The sequence below is a fragment of the Helianthus annuus genome, chromosome 16 (assembly GCF_002127325.2).
Source record: "Helianthus annuus cultivar XRQ/B chromosome 16, HanXRQr2.0-SUNRISE, whole genome shotgun sequence".
NCBI lineage: Eukaryota > Viridiplantae > Streptophyta > Magnoliopsida > Asterales > Asteraceae > Helianthus > Helianthus annuus.
In genome coordinates this window covers 120,535,454-120,558,944 of record NC_035448.2, presented here as the reverse complement: position 1 = coordinate 120,558,944, position 23,491 = coordinate 120,535,454, and positions in this window count along the sequence as shown.

Sequence of the window (23,491 nt, the reverse complement as noted above, 5' to 3'; positions counted from 1 at the left end):
ATTATTTTTCTCAAAAATATTATATTTTATCACATATGATTTTCCCAAAATAATACTTTATCAAAATTATGCGTTCATAAATATTTCTTTAAATTGCGTAAGTTACGTTTTAACGATCGAGTGGTAATAATAACTACCGGTGTAACTTATATATCTGTCGTGAAAGCGTTCCTATTATTTTGGATTCGTTAACATTCGATAATATTATTTTCACCCTAAAAATAATATTTATACACTTCACAAAATAATTGACAAGTGACGTTGTGAAAAAAATATATTTACTAAATATACATTTATCACGTTTTATTTTGTGAAAATCCCACCTCCGATATTTTGTAAATAAAGTCGTGGCGAAACTTATATTTTGAAAACATGTCGAAAAGTATTTTCTAACACTTATAGTGAAAATAATTCTAAGTGTTAGGTTTTTAGAAAAATTTCGCCAGAGTTTCCTCTGTAACTGGAGGTGGCCACGCTTTCAAGCGTATCATTTTCTTTTACAAATCAATCCAACAATTTTCTTATTCAATCAAAATAACGCTCAAAGCAACAAACTAGTAAATAAATATGTAAGTCGCATAAATTACATGAACATGTAGTTTTTCCAAAACTATGATGTAAATCCCATTACTTTTAGCGGATCTTTATATAAAGCAATACGATCTCGTAAAAACCTCGTTTTTAGGGAAATTCCGTCTTTACAACTTCTCGTCATCTTTTACAAAACTAGTTATTTTGTCGAAACTTTGTGCTACACAAGTGTTTACACACTTGTGTGTTCTAAAAATCATTCTTGTTAGTGTAAGATCCGTTTTTAGAAAACATAATTTCTTTGATACTTGGTTCTTTGAAAATACCGCTTGTAGATACGTAGATCTACTAGTTTTAAACACTATTTCGCAAGTAAAGCGCTTTTACACAAGTTCATGATTCGTGTGTGGTAGAGTTTCATCCTTTAACCCTTGTTATATTCAAAACAACCTTATGTCATGATCCATGATCATGACCAAACCGGGTTAAACGATGATCCGAGCTACCACAACATAGATCGGGCCTAAATAACTACACAAATCAAATACTACAAGATTTACACAACAAACAAGCTTTTAACCATCACTTTTAGTGTTTTTAGTAGACTTTCATGTTTCAACTTGTATGTTTACGAGTTTTAACCGTTACAAATCATATTAACCGTCTTAAAATAGTTCGAGAAGGTGATTAAAGCAACTTACTACTAGCTCGAGGCTAGGGAAGAATCTAGACACAAAATGAGAGGATAAAAGCAATAGAGTGAGGTCTTTTGAGCTCCGAATGCACCAAGCCTCCTTATACGGGATCCTTGACACTTGTGTGTTCTTGAAATGAGGTGATCAAAACCGAAAAATGGTTGTGTGTGGGGGGATGTCTTCGGCCGAGAGCTCCAAGGAAGGGAGAGGGAGTGTTGTCTTGAGTTGTGAGTGGTGGAATGTTATGGTGTGCACAAGGGTGATCTTATAGGCAATTACAAGCTTAATACCCAAAGGACTTCATGTTCTCTGGATATGGTACCAAAGAAAATAAAATAATCAAATGTTGTACCATGGGGGTCACAAAGTGACCGAAATCGGCCAAGGGGGGGGGGGGGTAGTTTGGTTAGTTTCCAACTAATCATTAGTTAATAGTTAGGATAAGTTATTTAAGTTAGGGATTAACCAGGTTAGTAGTGTGTTGTGCATTACAGCGGGTGTTAGGATATTCAGGGACCCTAACTGGCTCAGGAAAAGATAAATAATGTTATTAACAATATTTTCATGTTCCGGGTATAGTCCGGTTGTTCGGTTGGATAGTAATCCGTTAAAGCGTTAAACAAAGCTTTAAAGTGTCGTTAATACAATTTTTAGTGACACAACTTATTCCCGACACTTTGGAAAGTGTCTAGTAATATTTTTCTCATGTTTTGGCACTTTATTAGTTAGCTAGAAGATGAATTGTTTATTAAAGTGCTGAATTTTGTGCTTAGTGTACGTTTTAGGCACATCCAGTCATTGTAACTTATTCCTAGAGACGCAGTTCTACAACCCTTGTATCCCTACACTCACCACTAGTGTAGTAACTATTTCTAGCTCATACAGGCCTTAGAGGCAGTGTCTACCTGATGATGGCTTTATCAGCATGTTCAATAGGTTATCCGTTTATAGTGCTACTGTGCTTTTGTGCATCATGTTTGTCACTAAGGTTCAGCATGTAAATAATGTAGTGACAGTAAATAGAGTATGATGCAAGTATGTACATGTATCAACATTCAAGTAGCATTTTATCCACCAGTTCAAGTAAGCACAGTAATTAAGCAGTAATTAATTATTAATTAAGTCGTACGGATACCTGGTTTAGTGAGGGTTGTCACATTCTCCCCCCGTTAGAAAAATTTTGTCCCAAAATTTTAAGTTCTGCTTGTAGATGCAGGGTTCTTAGGAAATAAGTGGGGGTATTTCTCTTTCATCCGGTCCTCACGCTCCCAGGTGAATTCAGGACCATGTCGGGCATTCCAACGAACCTTGACGAGCTTGACACTGCTCCGGTGGGTCTTGTTCACCTTCCAATCCGTAACCTCAACGGGTTCTTCAACGAAGTGGAGCGTGTCGTCAACATGAATTTCGTCGGTAGGAATGACAACGGTATCTTGTGTCGGACTCTTCCTCAAATTGGATACATGAAATGTATCATGAACTCCATTCAGTTCAGCGGGTAAGTCTAGCTTGTATGCTACGAGCCCAATTCTCTCCAAAATTCTGAATGGACCAATATACCACGAGTTTAACTTTCCACGCTTCCCGAAGCGTGCCACACCCTTCTAGGGTGATACCTTTAACAAAACCATATCACCTACCTCAAACTCTAGAGGTTTCCTTTTTCGATCCGCGTAGGCTTTCTGACGGTCACGAGCCGCACTGATGCGATCTCGGATCTGTGCAATCTTATCCGAGGTTTCCTGGACCACATCAGGACCAACCAACTGTCTATCACCTGCGTCAGACCAACAAAGCGGTGATCTGCACTTGCGGCCATATAAAGCTTCGAATGGCGCGACACCAATACGGGTGTGGTAGCGGTTGTTGTATGAAAATTCGACCAGAGGCAAATGCTTATCCCAGCTACCACCTAAATCCATAACACACGCTATCAGCATGTCTTCCAAAGTCTGTATCGTCCGTTCGCTTTGACCGTCGGTCTGCCTGTGAAATGCGGTGCTCATATTCAATTGCGAGCCAAAAGCTTCCTGGAAGGATTGCCAAATCCTTGATACGAACCTCCCGTCTCTGTCAGAAATGATTGAGAGAGGTACTCCATGGCGTGTAACAATCTCTCTCATGTAAATTTCGGCTAGCTTGCTCGTATTATCCTTCTCCCTGATAGGTAAGAAGTGCGCTGACTTCGTTAATCGGTCCACTATTACCCAAATAGTGTCATGGCCTCTTGGCGTTCTTGGCAACTTCGTAATAAAATCCATGGAGATTTGTTCCCACTTCCACTTGGGAATTTCAGGTTGTTACAGAAGTCCTGAAGGCTTCTGGTATTCCGCTTTAACCTTAGCACATGTTAAACACTGGCTCACATAAACAGCCACATCGCCTTTCATCCTAGGCCACCAATAATAATCTTTAAGGTCCTGGTACATCTTATCCGCTCCAGGGTGGATAGAGTACCGCGACTTATGAGCTTCATCGAAAATAACCTTCCTTAAACCTCCAAACAAAGGAACCCAAATTCTTTTCTCAAAACATAACGTTCCTTCCTTGTTTGGTACCAATTGCTTCTCCATCCCACGGAGATATTCTTCTTCAAGGTTCCCTTCCTTGAGAGCTTCTTTCTGCGCGGCACGAATGCGCAAAGAAAGATCGGTTTAGATAATCATCTCTAAAGCCCTAACCCTTATGGGCTTGATCCACTCCTTTCGACTTAGGGCATCGGCGACCACATTCGCCTTCCCTGGATGATACTTAATCTCGCAGTCGTAATCATTCAACAGCTCAACCCAAACGGCATAACTAGGAACTCGTAGTGTCCATAACGAGTTCTGAAGGCTGTCTTCGGGATACTCTCCTCTTGTATCCTTAACTGATGGTATCCAGATCGAAGATCGATCTTTGAATAAAAGCTTGAACCTTGCAGTTGGTCAAACAGATCATCAATCCTTGGCAGAGGGTATCTATTCTTGATCGTCAGCTTATTCAACTCTCGGTAGTCAATACACATATGAAAACTACCGTCCTTCTTCTTAACAAACAGGACCGGAGCTCCCCAAGGCGAGAAGCTAGGTCGGATAAATCCCTTGTCTAACAACTCTTGAAGTTGTGTCGACAGTTCCTGCATCATCGAACTTGTTCAGGCGAATAGCTTCCTCAGTGAGAGCCACACTCAAATCAATCGCCTCAGTAATAGTCGCAGGCTTGGAGGAGGTCACCATGCTTATGATTTGAGGAGCTAATCCCCAAATAAAACGTTCAATCCTTTTGAACTCTAGAGTGACCATGTAGGGTACCACATGTGACAGGTCGTGGAACCTCTGAACGTATTCTGCGATCTTTGGACCTTCCATCTTTAAATGCCAGAATTCAGTTTCCAATCTTTGGATTTCAGCGCGGGAACAGTACTTTTTGCGCATAAGTTCCTTCAGTTCGGTCCAGGTTAGCGCGTAGGCAGCAGCTTCACCAAGTGTCTGTACTTGCAAATTCCACCAAGATAGGGCTCCATCCAAGAATAGCCCAGAGATATAGGTGACTTGCTGGTCTAGTGCGCATTTGCTCATGCGAAGAACAGATTCAGTTTTCTCAGCCCAACGAACAAAGGCGACAGCACCTCCTGTGCCATCAAAGTTGACAGGCTTGCAGTCTAGAAACTGCTTGTAGGTGCACCCTGCACATACATTACAACATGAATGGCATTAGCATCCTTGCTATAGATATCCAATTAGGTCATGGTATGTCTTAAGGACTTAGTATTACCATGAGGTGGGTTGTTGTTGTTGCCAGAGTTGCTTCCACTAGTCCCTCCTTGAGAGGCGGCGTATTGTGCGATGGCAGCAGCGATGATTTACTGGAGTTCTGCCTGATTGGTAGGCATTTGCGGTTGTTGACGTCTCGGCGGCATCTTCTAAAGATGTGTTCACGTCGGTCAGGCCATAGTAAAGCGTACGTATATAATGATAGTAATAGTACATAACATCTCATGTTTCAATATATCATTCACATAACATCTCATGTCACAAATATCATTCAAACATCAAATATGATGAGAATACTGCGATTGCCATATATCGAGACCACATAGTAAGTGTACAAGTGCATCACAGTGTCATACAACATCAATCGACTAAGGGCTACATCACCCCAGTCCAGAAACTATATCAAATCAGTGTTAATACATCAAATACATGTCAACAAAAGTCAGAATCATAATGTAGTCTCCAAAAATGCTGTGCAGTCAAAAGCAATCGCCGTCTTCTCACCAGCGTCTACCCAAACGGTACTGAAGAGCTCTACACGGATGGCGGTGGAGGAGGGGGAAAGTGAGTGTAAAACAAACGACGCAACTGGAGCCAGTCCTCCTCCATGGCTCTCTGGGTACGCAAGAAAGAAGCAACCTGTTGCTCTAATGCAAAGAGGCGTGCAGCATTGTCTGGTGGCAGTGGTCGAGAGGGCTGCAAAGGAGAGTGGGTCTGACCCTGGCACTGACACGGCAGCGGCTGAGCTCTCTCAAGCTCCTGAATGTGCCGTGTGTGTGCCTCGTGCTGGGCGACAAAAGACATCAAAACATCCTCAATGGAGTACCCCATGTGGAAAGGATGGTAAGGGTCGGTCGGTGGCATGACAGGTGGTGACGACCAAAGAAACGGCTCCCTGGTGGGATCAAAAGGTGCCACATGAAATGGAGAAACAGGGGGTAAAGTAGACGGTGGTATAGCAGGGATAGATACCGGTACATGCCCAAAAGGGTGAGCCGAAGAACCCTCTCCAGGTCTAGCTGGAGGTGTAAACTGAGGAAATAAAAAGGAGGTATCGACGTGACGGGTATCAGTGAGCTGAGGGGGAATAGGTGGGACCTCGTCATCAGCAGGAATCCACCCGTGCTGGGCGTGCTCATCTCGTGGATCCATGTGGGTCGCGAATAGTGCATGCTCGGGCTCTAGTGGAACGGGATCAGGCGGGGGAGCAACAAGAGGGTCAACAGGTGCATCAGCAATAAGTGGGGGATCAACATGATCAACAGCAATGACATGATCGCCCTCCAACAACGGAGCATCCATAGGGTGATCATCTATAGGTGGGTCAGCAATCACAGGCTCAATAATGGGTGCGTCAGCATGAACTGGGTCATGCTCAAACGCAGGGTCTAGAGCGGCTACCTGCTCAGGGGCCATGGCAGGCTCAGGATCATCAAAGGCCATCTCAAAATCAAACTCAGTGTCGATGGGATCAACTGGGTCTACTGGGTCGACTGGATCCTCCATAGGCTGATCCATAGGTATAAACTCTATATCCTGATCTGGGTCGAATCCTGGGGGAAAGATAGGATCGGAATCCTCCACATCATCGTGGTCGAAAGCAAAGCTAGGAATAGGGGCAACAGAGGATGTCTGGTCAGGATCTGAACCATGTGAAAAGTGTTGTGCGCTCCGAGTGTGTGAAGGTGCGGAGGCCACAGACTCGAAAGAGTCTGGGACCGGAGAGTGAGCAGGTGACTCCTCGGCGGGAGCATCTGCGATCATCAAGAGATCACCAGCAGCAAGAAGGGCCTCGCCCTGAGCCTCATCCTCTATGGGCTCATCATCATACAGATCGACGTCGCCATCATCGTCGGCGTCGAGAAGCAAATCGTAAGCAGGATAAACAGCTAAGGGTATGGGAGCAGGGATCTCCACTAACGGTAGGTCCCCGGCCAAAGGGGCATCAGCGAGCTCATCAGCACCATCAGGTAAAGCAAAGGGCTAAAAGTCGTCCTCGTCAGTGCTAGTAACGTCGGATGTGTGGACCTCGTGCTCCGAAGACTCTAAGTCGTCTGATACTATAGGTCTAGGGCCTATGGTGTCTGAGTCACCAGTGCCGGTCGAGTCCATGTGTCTGTAACATAAACACAAATATGCACAAATAATCAGTCATACAATCAGGTAAACACATTAGTCACCAAGTAAGCAATCAAATAATTCTCCTAGTCCCACTAGCCTCCCAGTCTCCTAGACTGATTCATCATCTACCTCGATCTCTTAGATCGAGCCTCGGCCTCCAAGACCGAGCCTCAGCCTCCAAGACTGAGCCTGCTCTTCCTAGTCTCACTAGGGATCTACCTCGATCTCTTAGATCGAGCCTCGGCCTCCAAGACCGAGCCTCAGCCTCCAAGACTGAACCTAAAAATAATAAATACAATGTGCTCAACATTTGTTTGTAAAAACGTTTTGGATCTGGACTTAAGTGGTATGTAGTAAAAATGTTTTCGTGAGAGCCCTAGTGATCATAGTCTAGACTCGAGGAGGACTCGTAGTTCGCTATGATCAGAGCTCTGATACCAAGCTGTCACACCCTGGCTTTGCGGAAGCGTGGTTAATTTGGTGTGACTTCTTAATACCATAGCTTAATCATAACAAAGCTATATGAAATAAAATCATGCAAGATCATCCATTTAATTAAGTTTTAAAAACCAAATACAATAACATTGTCTCAACGGAAACACCTCCTAACGACATAAACATTGTTCAACATACACAAACATAACATAACATAAACACAGTTTAAGGACTGTGACTTGTCCAGGAAAGAGTCACATCCCCTAAACCCGGATGGCCTCGTAACTAGTGCAGCGGGAAAACGTGCCATACCGCGCCAGATCCTTTAATTCCCTGAAATACATGTAAGTTGAAAAATCAACAATAATGTTGAGCGAGTTCATGTGTAAGTGAGTAAATAAACCTTTGTAAGTATAAAAATCCTGGTATGTAGCAAATAAGGGAATTGAGATCACCAATGGTTTGCAAGGCCATTGATATGTGTGAAGTGCAAGTAGGGAGACTCAAACCTAGCAGATTTATGCGTCGGGCACAAAGTCACCCCGAGGTCAGTTTCTAGTTTGGCCTGGGGCTGGGCTCGCTACACCCAGATAGATCTACCGCTCCTGTCCCTCGGTCCTACCATGAGGATTAATGACCTCATGTTGCTCCTACCCACTCACATGATCTAAGTAGTAAACCTCCTTACGCTAACCATACAATGTATAAAGTACTTGTAATCAAAGTAACATGTATTTCACCCCCGCAGTTTATAAAACTGAAAACAGTTAAGAGAAAAGGGGTACATGAACTCACAGTGGTGCGTCTCTACCAAGTATGTCTCCAAGTCAAGCAGCTGTGCAACGACCTACATGTACTAACTCTATTAGACGGACGACCGTGCCTTAACTTTATGGTTTAAGTTTTTGGGAAATAGTTAGACAACTATTTCGTGTTTACATTCTGCGCATACTTGGTAATTATTTTCCTTCCCAAGGATGGGGGATTTAATACATGTGTGTTCGTATATCTTTGAAATATATTATTAAGTCTCACTTAATATATATTTATTCCTAACTCCAAAATATAATTATTTTTCTCAAAAATATTATATTTTATCACATATGATTTTCCCAAAATAATACTTTATCAAAATTACGCGTTCATAAATATTTCTTTAAATTGCGTAAGTTACGTTTTAACGATCGAGTGGTAATAATAACTACCGGTGTAACTTATATATCTGTCGTGAAAGCGTTCGTATTATTTTGGATTCGTTAACATTCGATAATATTATTTTCACCCTAAAAATAATATTTATACACTTCACAAAATAATTGACAAGTGACGTTGTGAAAAAAAATATATTTACTAAATATACATTTATCACGTTTTATTTTGTGAAAATCCCACCTCCGATATTTTGTAAATAAAGTCGTGGCGAAACTTATATTTTGAAAACATGTCGAAAAGTATTTCTAACACTTATAGTGAAAATAATTCTAAGTGTTAGGTTTTTAGAAAAATTTCGCCAGAGTTTCCTCTATAACTGGAGGTGGCCACGCTTTCAAGCGTATCATTTTCTTTTACAAATCAATCCAACAATTTTCTTATTCAATCAAAATAACACTCAAAGCAACAAACTAGTAAATAAATATGTAAGTCGCATAAATTACATGAACATGTAGTTTTTCCAAAACTATGATGTAAATCCCATTACTTTTAGCGGATCTTTATATAAAGCAATCCGATCTCGTAGAAACCTCGTTTTTAAGGAAATTCCGTCTTTACAACTTCTCGTCATCTTTTACAAAAGTAGTTATTTTGTCGAAACTTTGTGCTACACAAGTGTTTACACACTTGTGTGTTCTAAAAATCATTCTTGTTAGTGTAAGATCCGTTTTTAGAAAACATAATTTCTTTGATACTTGGTTCTTTGAAAATACCGCTTGTAGATACGTAGATCTACTAGTTTTAAACACTATTTCGCAAGTAAAGCGCTTTTACACAAGTTCATGATTCGTGTGTGGTAGAGTTTCATCCTTTAACCCTTGTTATATTCAAAACAACCTTATGTCATGATCCATGATCATGACCAAACCGGGTTAAACGATGATCCGAGCTACCACAACATAGATCGGGCCTAAATAACTACACAAATCAAATACTACAAGATTTACACAACAAACAAGCTTTTAACCATCACTTTTAGTGTTTTTAGTAGACTTTCATGTTTCAACTTGTATGTTTACGAGTTTTAACCGTTACAAATCATATTAACCATCTTAAAATAGTTCGAGAAGGTGATTATAACAACTTACTACTAGCTCGAGGCTAGGGAAGAATCTAGACACAAAATGAGAGGATAAAAGCAATAGAGTGAGGTCCTTTGAGCTCCGAATGCACCAAGCCTCCTTATACGGGATCCTTGACACTTGTGTGTTCTTGAAATGAGGTGATCAAAACCGAAAAATGGTTGTGTGTGGGGGGATGTCTTCGGCCGAGAGCTCCAAGGAAGGGAGAGGGAGTGTTGTCTTGAGTTGTGAGTGGTGGAATGTTATGGTGTGCGCAAGGGTGATCTTATAGGCAATTACAAGCTTAATACCCAAAGGACTTCATGTTCTCTGGATATGGGACCAAAGAAAATAAAATTATCAAATGTTGTACCATGGGGGTCACAAAGTGACCGAAATCGGCCAAGGGGGGGGGGGGTAGTTTGGTTAGTTTCCAACTAATCATTAGTTAATAGTTAGGATAAGTTAGTTAAGTTAGGGATTAACCCGGTTAGTAGTGTGTTGTGCATTACAGCGGGTGTTAGGGTATTCAGGGACCCTAACTGGCTCAGGAAAAGATAAATAATGTTATTAACAATATTTTCATGTTCCGGGTATAGTCCGGTTGTTCGGTTGGATAGTAATCCGTTAAAGCGTTAAACAAAGCTTTAAAGTGTCGTTAATACCATTTTTAGTGACACAACTTATTCCCGACAATTTGGAAAGTGTCTAGTAATATTTTTCTCATGTTTTGGCACTTTATTAGTTAGCTAGAAGCTGAATTGTTTATTAAAGTGCTTAATTTTGTGCTTAGTGTACGTTTTAGGCACATCCAGTCATTGTAACTTATTCCTAGAGATGCAGTTCTACAACCCTTGTATCCCTACACTCACCACTAGTGTAATAACTATTTCTGGCTCATACAGGCCTTAGAGGCAGTGTCTGCCTGATGCTGGCTTTATCAGCATGTTCAATAGGTTATCCGTTTATAGTGCTACTGTGCTTTTGTGCATCATGTTTGTCACTAAGGTTCAGCATGTAAATAATGTAGTGACAGTAAATAGAGTATGATGCAAGTATGTACATGTATCAACATTCAAGTAGCATTTTATCCACCAGTTCAAGTAAGCACAGTAATTAAGCAGTAATTAATTATTAATTAAGTCGTACGGATACCTGGTTTAGTGAGGGTTGTCACAATGATGAAGGCATTAGGACTAACCCTTTTTAATTCTACACCATTATTTTTATTTTTTTTTACCACCTACCCAGAATCCCCCTAGTTAACCCCTTTGAACCTAAACCTTTTCGTTTCTTAACCCAATTCAAACACCCTTTTACCCACCTAAACCTTTTTCCTTTTAAATCCTTTATTTTAGTAACAAAGCTCGGTTTTTCTTATGACTTGAAAAAAAAAATAAAAAATAAAAAAAATATATGAGGATGAAGCCAAAGAAATAAACAAACAAGTTTAACAAAAATAACTTTGTTTGAAATGCTTCATCAAAATAAAAAGTTTTGAAAAATATAAAGTCTTACGAAAACCGATGCTTTTTACGCTTTTCGCCCTTTTACTAACCACTAACCCAACCACCCACCTTTAGCCCAAGCCTAACCCTTCACCCAAAAAGTCCTCTTGATATTTACAAAGGTCTATAGTTAAAAAGGAGGATGATTGATTACTTGGCAAGCCTATGGTAGGAGTAAGTTCCATGCCACTCTCGAGTGATTCACTAAAAATACACCTTCGGCCGAGTGTTGAGTGATCCCCCGTGAGGTATGTGAACTTGTATATAAATGGAATTTTAAAAAGGCAGGTTATGCCCTAATAAGTAATTTATCTTATGAAACGTTTTTAATAAATCATAACGAATAGGATTGTAAATAAATAAAAATAAAACTTAATAACGAATCTTGGAAATCCCGACACTCTATGACAAGCCCAAAAACCTTCTCTTCTACCCATTCCATTTGGGAGTGTAAAGCCACATTATAAAGAGTTTTGCTTGAGGACAAGCAAAGATTCAAGTGTGGGGGTATTTGATGTGCACAAAATGCAATATATAAATTACATCAATTGTGGCATAAAACTAACCCTTTTTTAGTACTGATGTTGGAAAAGTGTGTTTTTGTCTTCCTTTTGTATTTTCAGTATTAAATGAGCTCAAATAAACAAAAGAAGCAAAAAGACATCTAAATCTAGCATAAATACAAGAAAAGGAACAAACGTGACATGCCCGACCCCCCGACAACATCCTCCCAAGCAAAACAAGAGAACAGAAGGCTGAACACGCCCCGTGCTCAGTGAGCACGGGGGCGTGCCCAAGTGTCAGCAGAAAAGACAAAGTTGTAGAAGCTTCTATCGCCCACCAGAGGGCTGTGCTCAGCGGACACGGGGCCGTGGTCAACTATAAGATTCGTAGAATCCAGGCAAATCTTGATAGTACAGATATGCTTCTGCACACGGGGTCGTGCTCAGCGGACACAGGGGCGTGGTCAACTAATGCAGAAAAACTGCAATTAATGAAGAAAGAGAGGAGGACGGACACGGGGCCGTGCCCGAGCTTCTGTTCAGCCTATAAATAGGAGTGCTTGGATCCTTTGCAACTCATCCCTTGGCACACCACCTCTCTCACACTTCACCCACCACCCACCACCATCACAACACCATCATCCACCACCATCATCCATTGTCCATCATAGAGTGTGTGAGTCATCTCGGGATCCAAGATTGATCGTAAGAGTTCTTGACAACCAAAGGTCATGTTTGCCTAAGTCTCTTACATCACTTGGTGAAGACAAGTGTTTAGTGTAATACTTTTTATTTTTAATCTTTTCGCACTTTATATTTGGTTATGTATTAATGACTTTAATAACTAGTTTCTTATGTTGAAGGTGATTCTTCCTTATCGTTTGTCTGCGGTGTCTTGGCATTATTTTACTGTCTATATAAAATAAAAGATTTTCACCATTCATATCTCCACGGTCTATATGGAGATATGTTGGCTACCTGGTCGGGGGTTAAGGGAACGATTTGGTAAGAGTCTTGCCATTGTTCAGTGTATAGATCCTGCAAAGGACCTGGGTCAAATTTAGTAGGACCTCCTTCAATACCCACTGGTATTGGATGGCATGGGTCCAAACTCTTTGATCCCCTCATAAGTTAAACTACTATTAAACTACTTAGCCGAGGGTAACGTCACCTTCAAAAGAGGGGCCTACCACATTATGCATTAATAACTTAATTAATTATCTTTCAATAATCCGACCCTTTAGGATTGTATCCTTGCTGACTCAAACTACTGGGTTGAGGGTAACGTCACCTTCAAAAGAGGGGCCTACTACAATAACTAAGATAATCTCTTAAAAAGTGCAAAAGTGCGGAAATAATCAAAGGTTACACTAAAGGCGAGTCAGATCCAAGTGATTCATGTTGTCTATCTGTTTTTATTTTATTTTATTTTTCAGCATTTTAGTTAGTTTTATTTTTCTAGTTTAAACCCCTTTCTAACTTTTTGATTTGTTTAGACGTTGAGGATAAACCGGTACTAAAAGCTCTTGTGTCCTTGGACGACCTCGGTATCTTACCAACACTATACTACGCCCACGATGGATGCACTTGCCCACATGTGTGTTTAGTGTTAGTAAATATCGTGTTTTATAAATTTAAAACTTGGCTAAAAAGTGTAAACGGGCTTAAAATATATATTAAAAATATATTACACTACACGCACATTAGTACAAATACATGTCAACTTATATCACCAACACTTGGTGAAAACACAACTACACAAGTATTGCACATAATCACAAGGATAAATGAATAAGTATTTACCTAGACTTGTTAAAAATAGATTATTTTTAACAAACCTGTTGTAACTACAAATGCTACATAAAATGGTGCATTCAAGCAATACGAGTTAAAATATAATATTTTGACTAATGTATCAAACTTGGAATTATATATATATACATATACACTAGAACGATGGTTGCGAATTATGGTTAAACAAGAGAATATATTTTAAGTATATAAGAATATATTATTTCTAACATCCATCGGTTTAAACAAGAGAGACTCGAGTACAAGAGGGGCACGGCCCTACAAGTAATGTGGACACATACAACTTACTCGTGTGAGACGCGAAGCCAAGAAGGCAAGGCCGTTAACGCACACAAGATTCTAGAATATATATATATTCGGTGAAACATATATTAACAATTTAACAAATAATTCATCCAAAACATAATTCAATGGATAACAATTCCATACGAGTCTTAATAAATATTCAAAATAGAAGACTTGTACATGAGTCATTACAAAGACCGAAGTGTCTAACGAATCTAGGACGTTTGTAGGTCGTGATACAAGTCAAGGAAACCGCACGTGAGATTACAAGCATTGCACGGAACGCAATTCGGTGAGTTCATGTCCCCTTTTCATTTTTGACGCTTTCCAGTTTTACAACTATCGGGGGAAATACATGTACAACGGTATGATAAGCTAGGGAATGAAACAACTTAGATCATGTGCGAATAGGGTTGTACTTAAGCACCATTAATCTAGTTTAGACCAAGGAACAAAGGGTTAGATCTAAGGGGTTATGGCGAGCCCCACTCTTGGTTTTAGACCCACATAGAAGAGTGCATTTGTGTCACAGTCGAGGGTAATCAACACAAAATTGTCTAGGTTTGGATTGCTTCCTATGTCGTCACACATATTAATGTCCTTGCAAAACATTAATGATCAACGATTTCATTGATGCTTTACATACCGGTTTTCATATAAATTCATCTCACATTTTATGAATTCATCTTATACAACTAAAACGCATGAACTCACCAACTTTTGTTGATGTTTTCAACTTAACATTTATTTCAGGAAATTAGTGGACCATGTGGGGGAATTTCGAGTCAAAAAAGCAAGTGTCAAAACTCCTTGCCACCTTTTGAAGGGTTTGCCCATTATATGCCGCCTCCTTGCGGTGATATTGTAACACCCCGTATTTTCGAATGTCAAAGTCAAAGTCAAAGTCCAAGTCAACTTTGACTTTCCTTGACTGTAGATAGTCGATTTTGTGTTTTAGTTGTATTATGTGGAGTAAGTGTTGTAATCAGCAAGAATCGAAGTAATCGGATGTGTTTTAATGCGAACCGATCTACGACTGTGAATGATAGGAAGTAACAATGCGATAAAGTTATCCAACCAGTAATCAAACCGATCTAACAATCAATCGAACTCGAGACTCGAATCATGCGAATTTTGGTATTATGATATTTGTGTGTGTGCCTTATGTGTTACCTGTGCGTGCTTACTTTATGATTAGGTGTGGTATTCAAGCAAATCAATCGAAAATCGAATCGAAACTCGAAAAGCAATCGAACTCAATCGAAACCGACATCGAAACGTGACTTATAGGATATTGTATGTTAGATATAGTGGTTGGGATTAAAAGTAATTTGACTAGGAACACTATCGTATCCGTATCATCGTCCATCGAAATCGAAACGTCGAAAATCGTTGCAAAATACTCGAAGTGTGTGGCGGATCGAACAGGAAACATCCTGATCGAACAGGCCAGCCGATCGGCTAAGCACCTTGCCAGCCGATCGAGCAGCCCACTCGATCGGAGTTCCCAGCCGATCGGCTGCCACTTTCCTCTTTTGGAAGCCTATAAATAGGGCTGTCATTGTCATACTCTCCATTTTTGGAAAGCTCTGACCGAACCAGCCATCTTCTTCACCTTTTCTCAGATTTCTCTCAATCCCGGTAAGTTTTCACTCTAAATCTTGTACGATCTTGATCATTACTTGATTCTACACCTTTCTATCTTTCAAAACTTGGATTCTAACCGTGAAATCACCAAGATCTAAGTGTTCTTGGGTGATGTCATCATGGTGTTCTTGAAGAACATCATGTTTTGGCCTCATTCCACTATGATTAGCTTAGAACTAACCGATTTCCACATAAACAAGTTAAGATCCATCATAGATCTAAACATTTTTCATGATGTGAAGGATTGAAAGAAGGATTCCAACTTTCTTTCAACTCTTTTACACTCAATGCTTTCAAATCTATAGAAACGGAGCTTGAACCGGCTAACCAATCCTTCTAACAGTTAAGATGTTCAAGATTCGGATTCTATATACAAGGTTAACCCGATATCGGTTAAACTCTTAACCGACATTCCGAACCGTTCACCGGCCGGACTTGGGTGATTCCTGTTCGAGCCCAGGGAACAAGTAGGAACGAAGGTTAACATAGTTCAACACGTTGTCAAGCTACCTTAAAAGAATGACAAATAAACAAACAACCAAGTGTTAGACGAAAGGCCGACCAGGTCAGAAATGCTGGCCGAACGGCTAGGCTGTTCAAACAGCCCAGCCGATCGGACATGCCAGCCGATCGACCGGGCCAGCCGATCGGCTAGCACATGGTCCCACATTTCCAAACTTTCGAAGTATAGTATTGACGAAGTAATGTTCAACCAAATGGGTCGCCCGATTGGTAAACATCCTTGTTCGGATCATGAGATACTATGCTTCAACACTTGACCATTTTCACAACTCGTTCGTAGTAGAGAATGTCAGCCGATCGAACAGACTGTTCGATCGAGTGACATTCAGTTGGGGACTAACTTTGAAGCTCCTAGCCGATCGAGTGAGCTAGCCGATCGAGTGAGCTAGCCGATCGAACGAACCGTTCGATCGAACGACTTGAAAAGGTAGGAACACTTCAGTGTTCTCAAATACTGCAATAAAAACTTCAAAAGTTCAAATCCTCTAACATAAACACACCAGAGGAAGAAACAACCCACTCGAATGGTTCAGCCGATCGAGCCAACCGGCCGATCGAACGGGACTGTCCAGTCGGATATACCAGCCGATCGAACAGGCTGTCTGATCGAACCTGCCGTTCGATCGACCAGCCCATTCGATCAATCCATACTTGTTTACTTTTCCGCGTTACTTATCGTTATGTTATCGAACTATTCAGGCTAATCCTACTCTCAGCGATCCCTTCAATCCACAATCAATCACTGTGAGTATACTCGATCCCTTTTTGCTTTTAGCACTTTTGGGTGTTACATACGTTACCTATCAAATCACAATCAAACACAAACTATTTGAACGCTAACCAAATTGCATGTGCTATTTGACTAAATGAATGTTGTTTATTATGTTTACACGTGGAGTGCTATCTACCTGCCTTAGCAACATAGTACTATAGTTTGGACTCAGCACCCGTTCACACGGGGTTGTTAAGGACAAATACTTGCATGGATTACGGTGGTAATCATGTATTGCGAACCGTCTCGGACGGTCAACCCGCAGTCATTGGTACCGATGGTCCCATGTCGATAATTAACATGCATCGTTTTCCTCTGTGTACGTGCCTGGTTATGCGTAAACTATTCGAACTCTATATGCTATTATCAAACTTGTGTGCTCACCTTTACATTTTATGTATTGACTTTATTTTAACGTATGTGACAGGTAATTAGGATGCTTACTTGCTAGGAAAGCGAGGCAATAATAAAGCTTTAGAGCCCATCTAGCAGTTGTAGGTCGTAGCCTACGTAGGGGTCTCTAGAAGCAAATAAACTATAGCCATGGAGCCGTTGGAGTTGTTCGATCAAGCATCTATGGCATTAGTTGTCTGTAGATCTTGTCCGGACGAGCCTTAATGACTCTGGGCAGTACTATTAAACATTTGGTTTGTAATAAATTAAATCTGAGTTGTCGAAAGAGTACTATTTGTTTAGTTGTATTCTATGATAACTTGTTTATTTATTTGGGATACGGTATGGGACGTATCACTTAACTGAATTTGTAATAATAGTTGTTGTGGAAACTTCTGGACAATCTGTTTCGCTCAGTGTCGCGCCCCGATGATTCCGCCATCGGTTGGGGTGTGACAGATATAGTGGTCAAATCCTTAACATTTTAAAACTTGCATTTTGATGTATGATGTTATAACAACTTATTTACATTTGGTGGCTTTGTAAACAATATACTCAACTTATGTTGCGTCTCGGTAACGATTATAGCAATGGCATTGGAGCTTGTTTTTATTCATTTAGTATGTTCACTTATATTGTACGCAATGAGAATCATTCAGATCACACCTCGCGCTTCCACTATGAGCGGGTGTGACAGATTGGTATCAGAGCCAGGTTGTAGTGAACCAGGATTCCTTCCCGAGTCTTAGTCTACAATCACTAGGATCCTCTCACGAAAACAATTTTCACAAGAATAAGAGAATTTCATTGCATAAACATTTCTCAAGGTCCACTACAATAAATTCATATCACACAAACCAAGCAAGGACATTAAGTGTCTTAGTCTCTAAATGGTAGACATGGAATACTAAGTTAATCTGCATAAGACAAATAGGATAACTTAAAATGAACTTATGTGATTCTTACATTTCATGTATATATTAAGTAATAATTAATTGTTAATATATATGTCGTACTGTAACGCCCAGATTTCCTAATCCGAAAAAGTAATAGTATCATACTATTATTTAACAAAATTTGCGCATGACCCGTTCGTATTATGAACAAATCCCTGTAAGACCAACTTGTAAGAACTTAAATATGATACAGCGGAAAATATAAGCCCAAAAATTTTGTTCTTAAAAAGTCATCTTAATTACATGAAAACTCAATTACAAAATGTAATTCGTTCATTAGAGAGGATTCACAATGTTACATTATATCAAGGCTTCATGACCAATTTAAAACAAACTATGTGACCTTTCTTTTCCGTACAATCCTTGCTCTCAACTCGATCTATGTCTGCTTCACTTCGCTAGTGGTAGAGGAAACCCGAGCGATACCTGTGGACACCACGTACAACCCAACCATTAGTCATTAATACACCATATAACATTAAACCATATAATAGAAATTCGTAAAGCATTCTATGAAGTAAACGTGGAATTGTCCAAGCGCTTTCTTAAATACTCTTTATCCAAACTAGGTTTCATTCCTTCATGAATTTGACAATCTCATGCCTGCATTACATTCCAAACTCAAAGCACATCATTAGTAATCGTAAGTACTCCGACGCCTTGATAACGTTCATACGTATATCTTTAGCATCATATATTCATACACACATGCATTCACACTTACGCGCCTATTATCACATACACCTGTATGCAAACGTACCTTCATACATGTCTACGTCCTTACCTACACACAAACAATCATTTACGAATTTATATACACTAGCTCATGCTTACCACTTCATACACATACGCTTATGCCGAAATGACATATTCATAACTTAACATAATATATGCGATATACAAAACGACCTACGTGCCTACTAGATTCCTAAACATATTTATTTATACAATTTCTTACACTAACACGAAAACAAATCTATTCTTTCACTAACCGACGACCCTTAACATCTCTTATATTTAAAACCAATCCTTAACATAAGTTATGAGACCTTGGAACACCATTTAAACAAGTCCAATGTATAAAACAACAAAAATCCAACAAATTGCCGGCAGCACGGTCCCTCGCGGGCCGCGTAAGCCTTGGCTTACTTCGTTTATTACTTCTAATTAGTACTTGTTCTTTCATGATGTTTCATAAGCATAAGTATTATAAATTTATTAAACCTACTAAAAAGTGAATCGAGATTCACTTACCTCGAGTGCCCGTCTCGTGTATGCTTCCTCATATCCTTTACGTAGCCTTCCATGTCTCCCCCATCTTGACATGATCCTATACTTTCATGTCATCATGGTTACCATTTCATTAGTATAACACACATTCTAATATTGCATTCATTTTACATTCATATCCAACATTATACTTTATTTGTCAAATTCCAATCAACACAAATATAAGCTTGAAGTCGCATCTTTTCATTCCGCATAATTCTTCATGTTGTTACATTTAGCACATATTGATATAGCATGTATTTAATGATTTCTCTAGTATAACTCTTGTGACAAAATCTTAATACACTAATTATGCACATTTGACTTTCAGAAAGTCATCTGTCCACCTTGTGATTTATCAATCTAACTTCACACGTCCACATTATTATAGTCGATTATGTTACGGGCATTACATACACTCCCAACTTACTTAGTAAAACACATACCACCACAAGATCATATATGCACATTCAACATAATCAAATCCTTCCATATTTTTCATCTCATAATCCCACAACTATCGACATCATTTAGGATTGACCAATTTTAACGCTACCCTTGAACCCAACTTTAGCTTGCTAGAAAAATCCACATATCATACAACCACATCACCCAACTACAAAATCAACTAAGTGTATTTGGTGTGCCATAACCTTATGCATATAATACAAGCTACTAACGCACGCCTCTAACACATCATACTAACAAATCAAAGTCCCGTATGATCTCTACTTAAATCACACTTTTCATCTTAGTTTGCTAACAATTATGTCATTATCACTTTTCACACATAATTACACGCAACTTGCATACAATTTCACATATTTGTTCTCTTAGGCATTTCATCGAACACTTGGCGGGTTTCGCATTTATGAAATATTGTGTACAAGCTTTTAAAGCATGATTCATACTAATTCTTCAGATAACTTTCATTTTAATTCAGATTCAAAATCAATAATCTATAACATCCATTGTCATACACCTCAAGCATCATCAAATTAACATAAAATACATCATCATCATCCTACATAAGAACCACTACAAATGAGTTTTTCATAAATATATCTAACAATCAGAAATCTAAGCATAATTCAAGTTTCATAAGGCATTTCTATCACATATCAATCCTAACTTCACTTAGATTCACGAGTTCATGAACACCCAATTCACCCAACATCACCAAATCATAAAATTTAACTTACTTGATAGTGAAGAACACTTAGGAGATCGATAATCTTGATACATGCATCCTAAAAACCTTCAATTCCCTTTTTAATTTGGAGATTTTCTTGAAATTTAGGGTTTACCCCTTTTCCTTTGGCCTGGTCGGCCTCAAACACGCACACAGTGTGTGTGTTTTGAGTTTTGTTTATTTTAAGCACAAGTTCCATCCATCTTGTCAAGTTTAGTCCCACTAGATTAGGTGTTTATTTATTTCTAGGCATTTTCCATTCTTAGGCATATATCATAACACATTCTTTAACTAAATAAATTTAAAAATAAATTTCTAACAATTATGCATAATTTATCACTTTTGGGGTGTTACACGTACAAACTATTTTTCCAGGTTGCCATGTCTTCATCTGAGGGAAGCAACGTGTTGGACGACTTAGACCACATGGAGCTCACATCTGACAACAAGTATGGACCCGAGGTGGTGATCATTACTTCGGACAACGAGTTGGATCCCGAGGAAGATCTCAACTTTGATTCTGACGACGACATGGTCGAGGACGTCCCTCTGGTGGACGATATGTTAGCCTTACCCCCTCAGCTCAACGACATAGTCATCATTGGCCACCCGGAGGGTGAGCATCTGGTCGAGATCATACCTTTTCCCGCCATTCCACTTGTTGTCGTACCCTTTGTCATTGATCTCGACGGCGACGATGATGGCATCCCTGCTTTTCGCATGGACGACGTGGATGAGGACATCGGAGATGGGGAAGTCTCCGATGTGGTCATTTTAGAGGTCGTATCGCCACTCGTTTCCATCATCGATATCTCCTCAGCCTCTGACTCCGACCTAGGTGATCACTCTAGAGATTCAGTTACTCATCTGCTCTCCAGGCCGCTGGCCTGGAGGCGTACCCAGCCGTTAGTGATGATATTCCATCTGCTTTACCAGCTACTCCCGCACCCACTCCGAGTCCTGCTCCTACTCACACCCCAACTCATACCCCTACTCCACCCACTGATGACACCAGATATCATCTGAGGCTAGTAGGCCGCTCTGCTTTCATACGCACCTTACCCTATGACCCACTTAGATATCGGTACACTCACCCTGGTGGATTTTCCCTCCCATCATTCCACCACGAGGCAGGCCCTTCTCGCCAGTCGTCACATCCGTCACCACATGTTCCAGCCAAGCAGCTCTCGACTCGGTACTCACCACCACATACCATGCCTACATCCGACCTGTATCTCCCTTGTCATCGCCCTAGTTACACTACTGATGATTTTATCTTGTCCTTGGAGCTCCAGGTCTAGATCCTTTGTAAAAGGGTCTATGAGCTGGAGAAACATGTGAATGCCATACTACCCCCTCCACCAGCATACCCACCACCAGCTTCACCACCACCCCAGCATCACCACCGCCACCTCCGATGCATCCAATTGACCTTGCTGCTTGAGTACTGGCACTCGAGCAGCAGGTGGGCATGCTACTCCGTCGAGTCCATGAGCTCGAGGAGGAGGTTGTCCACCTCCGTAGCCTAGTGGTTCCCTCACCACCACCATCACCTCTCGCACCTTAGACTTTTCTTTTGCAGGTACTGTTGGACACGGGAATTAGAAACCCGTTTTTGGCGAAGACTATACATCAAGTTTGAAGACAACTGGGAGATTGAAGACCACTTATGTGAAGGAAGATTTTGTTATTTTTTATGTATTAAATTTGTAAACTCGGGTGAAGTAACCCGAGTACAATTTATATTTCTTTTACAAAACAATGATGTAATAAGTTGTCTTATTACTATATATTAATAATTATGTATAAAAACTTGATGTCTTCGATGTGATTGCATTTTAGTTGCTGATTATACTTGTTGTGGTGTGTACGATATTGGTTATTCGCATGATGGATCACTTGATTACTTGTTTACTTATATATATATATATATAGGGGAAGGTTCAAATGAAAACCACTAGTTATTGTGAAAACTAGAAAACTAACTAAAACCCATTAAAAAGGAGGGAGGGAAGACTTTTAATGAAGGAGGGGTAAAATTGGAACAAAAAATATATAACTTTTCAAACATTTCCCATTTCTCCATACGTTATCATTTTAAAACAAAAATGGCACCATAAGATCACAAATTTTCTTATCTTTCATTCAAGTATATTCGAGCATATTTTTTATGACATAAAAAAAGATTTATGGTGTCGTCTTGTTTTCAATACTATTATTATAGTAGTGCACATGTGCAATATAGCATGTACTACAATGTGCATTACATGCTTAAAATTAGTTTTTTGATTCTAGTTTAGCTTTTAGGGTTAGTTTTTTGGAGGTTTAGGATTAGGATTAGGTTTTTGGGTGTGGGGGGAGGGGGGTTTAGGTTTTTGGGGGGTGGGGGTGGGGGGGTTAGGTTTTTTTCGGGTTTATGTTTAGGGTTTAGTTTTAGGTTTTCGGGAGGGTGGGGGGTTTAGGTTTTTTTTTTTTTTTGGGGGGGGGGGGTTAGGCTTTTGGTGGGAGGGTGAATTTAGGTTTTGGGGGGGGGGGGTGGGGGGTTTAGGTTTTTGGGTGGTGTCGGTGGGGGGTGGGTTAAGTGGTTTAGGCTTTCCGTATTAGTGCACATGTGCAGTACAACCAAAAAAATTTTTTTTTTTTTTTGAAATTTTTTTCCATATATAAAAAGTAGCGATTTTTCTAAAAAAATTGTAAAAAAAAAAAAATTGTATGTTTTTTAGGTTTTTTTAAGCTTTTTTAGTTAGTTTTCGAGTTTTCACAATAAAAGTGGTTTTCATTTGAACCATCCCATATATATATATATATATATATATATATAT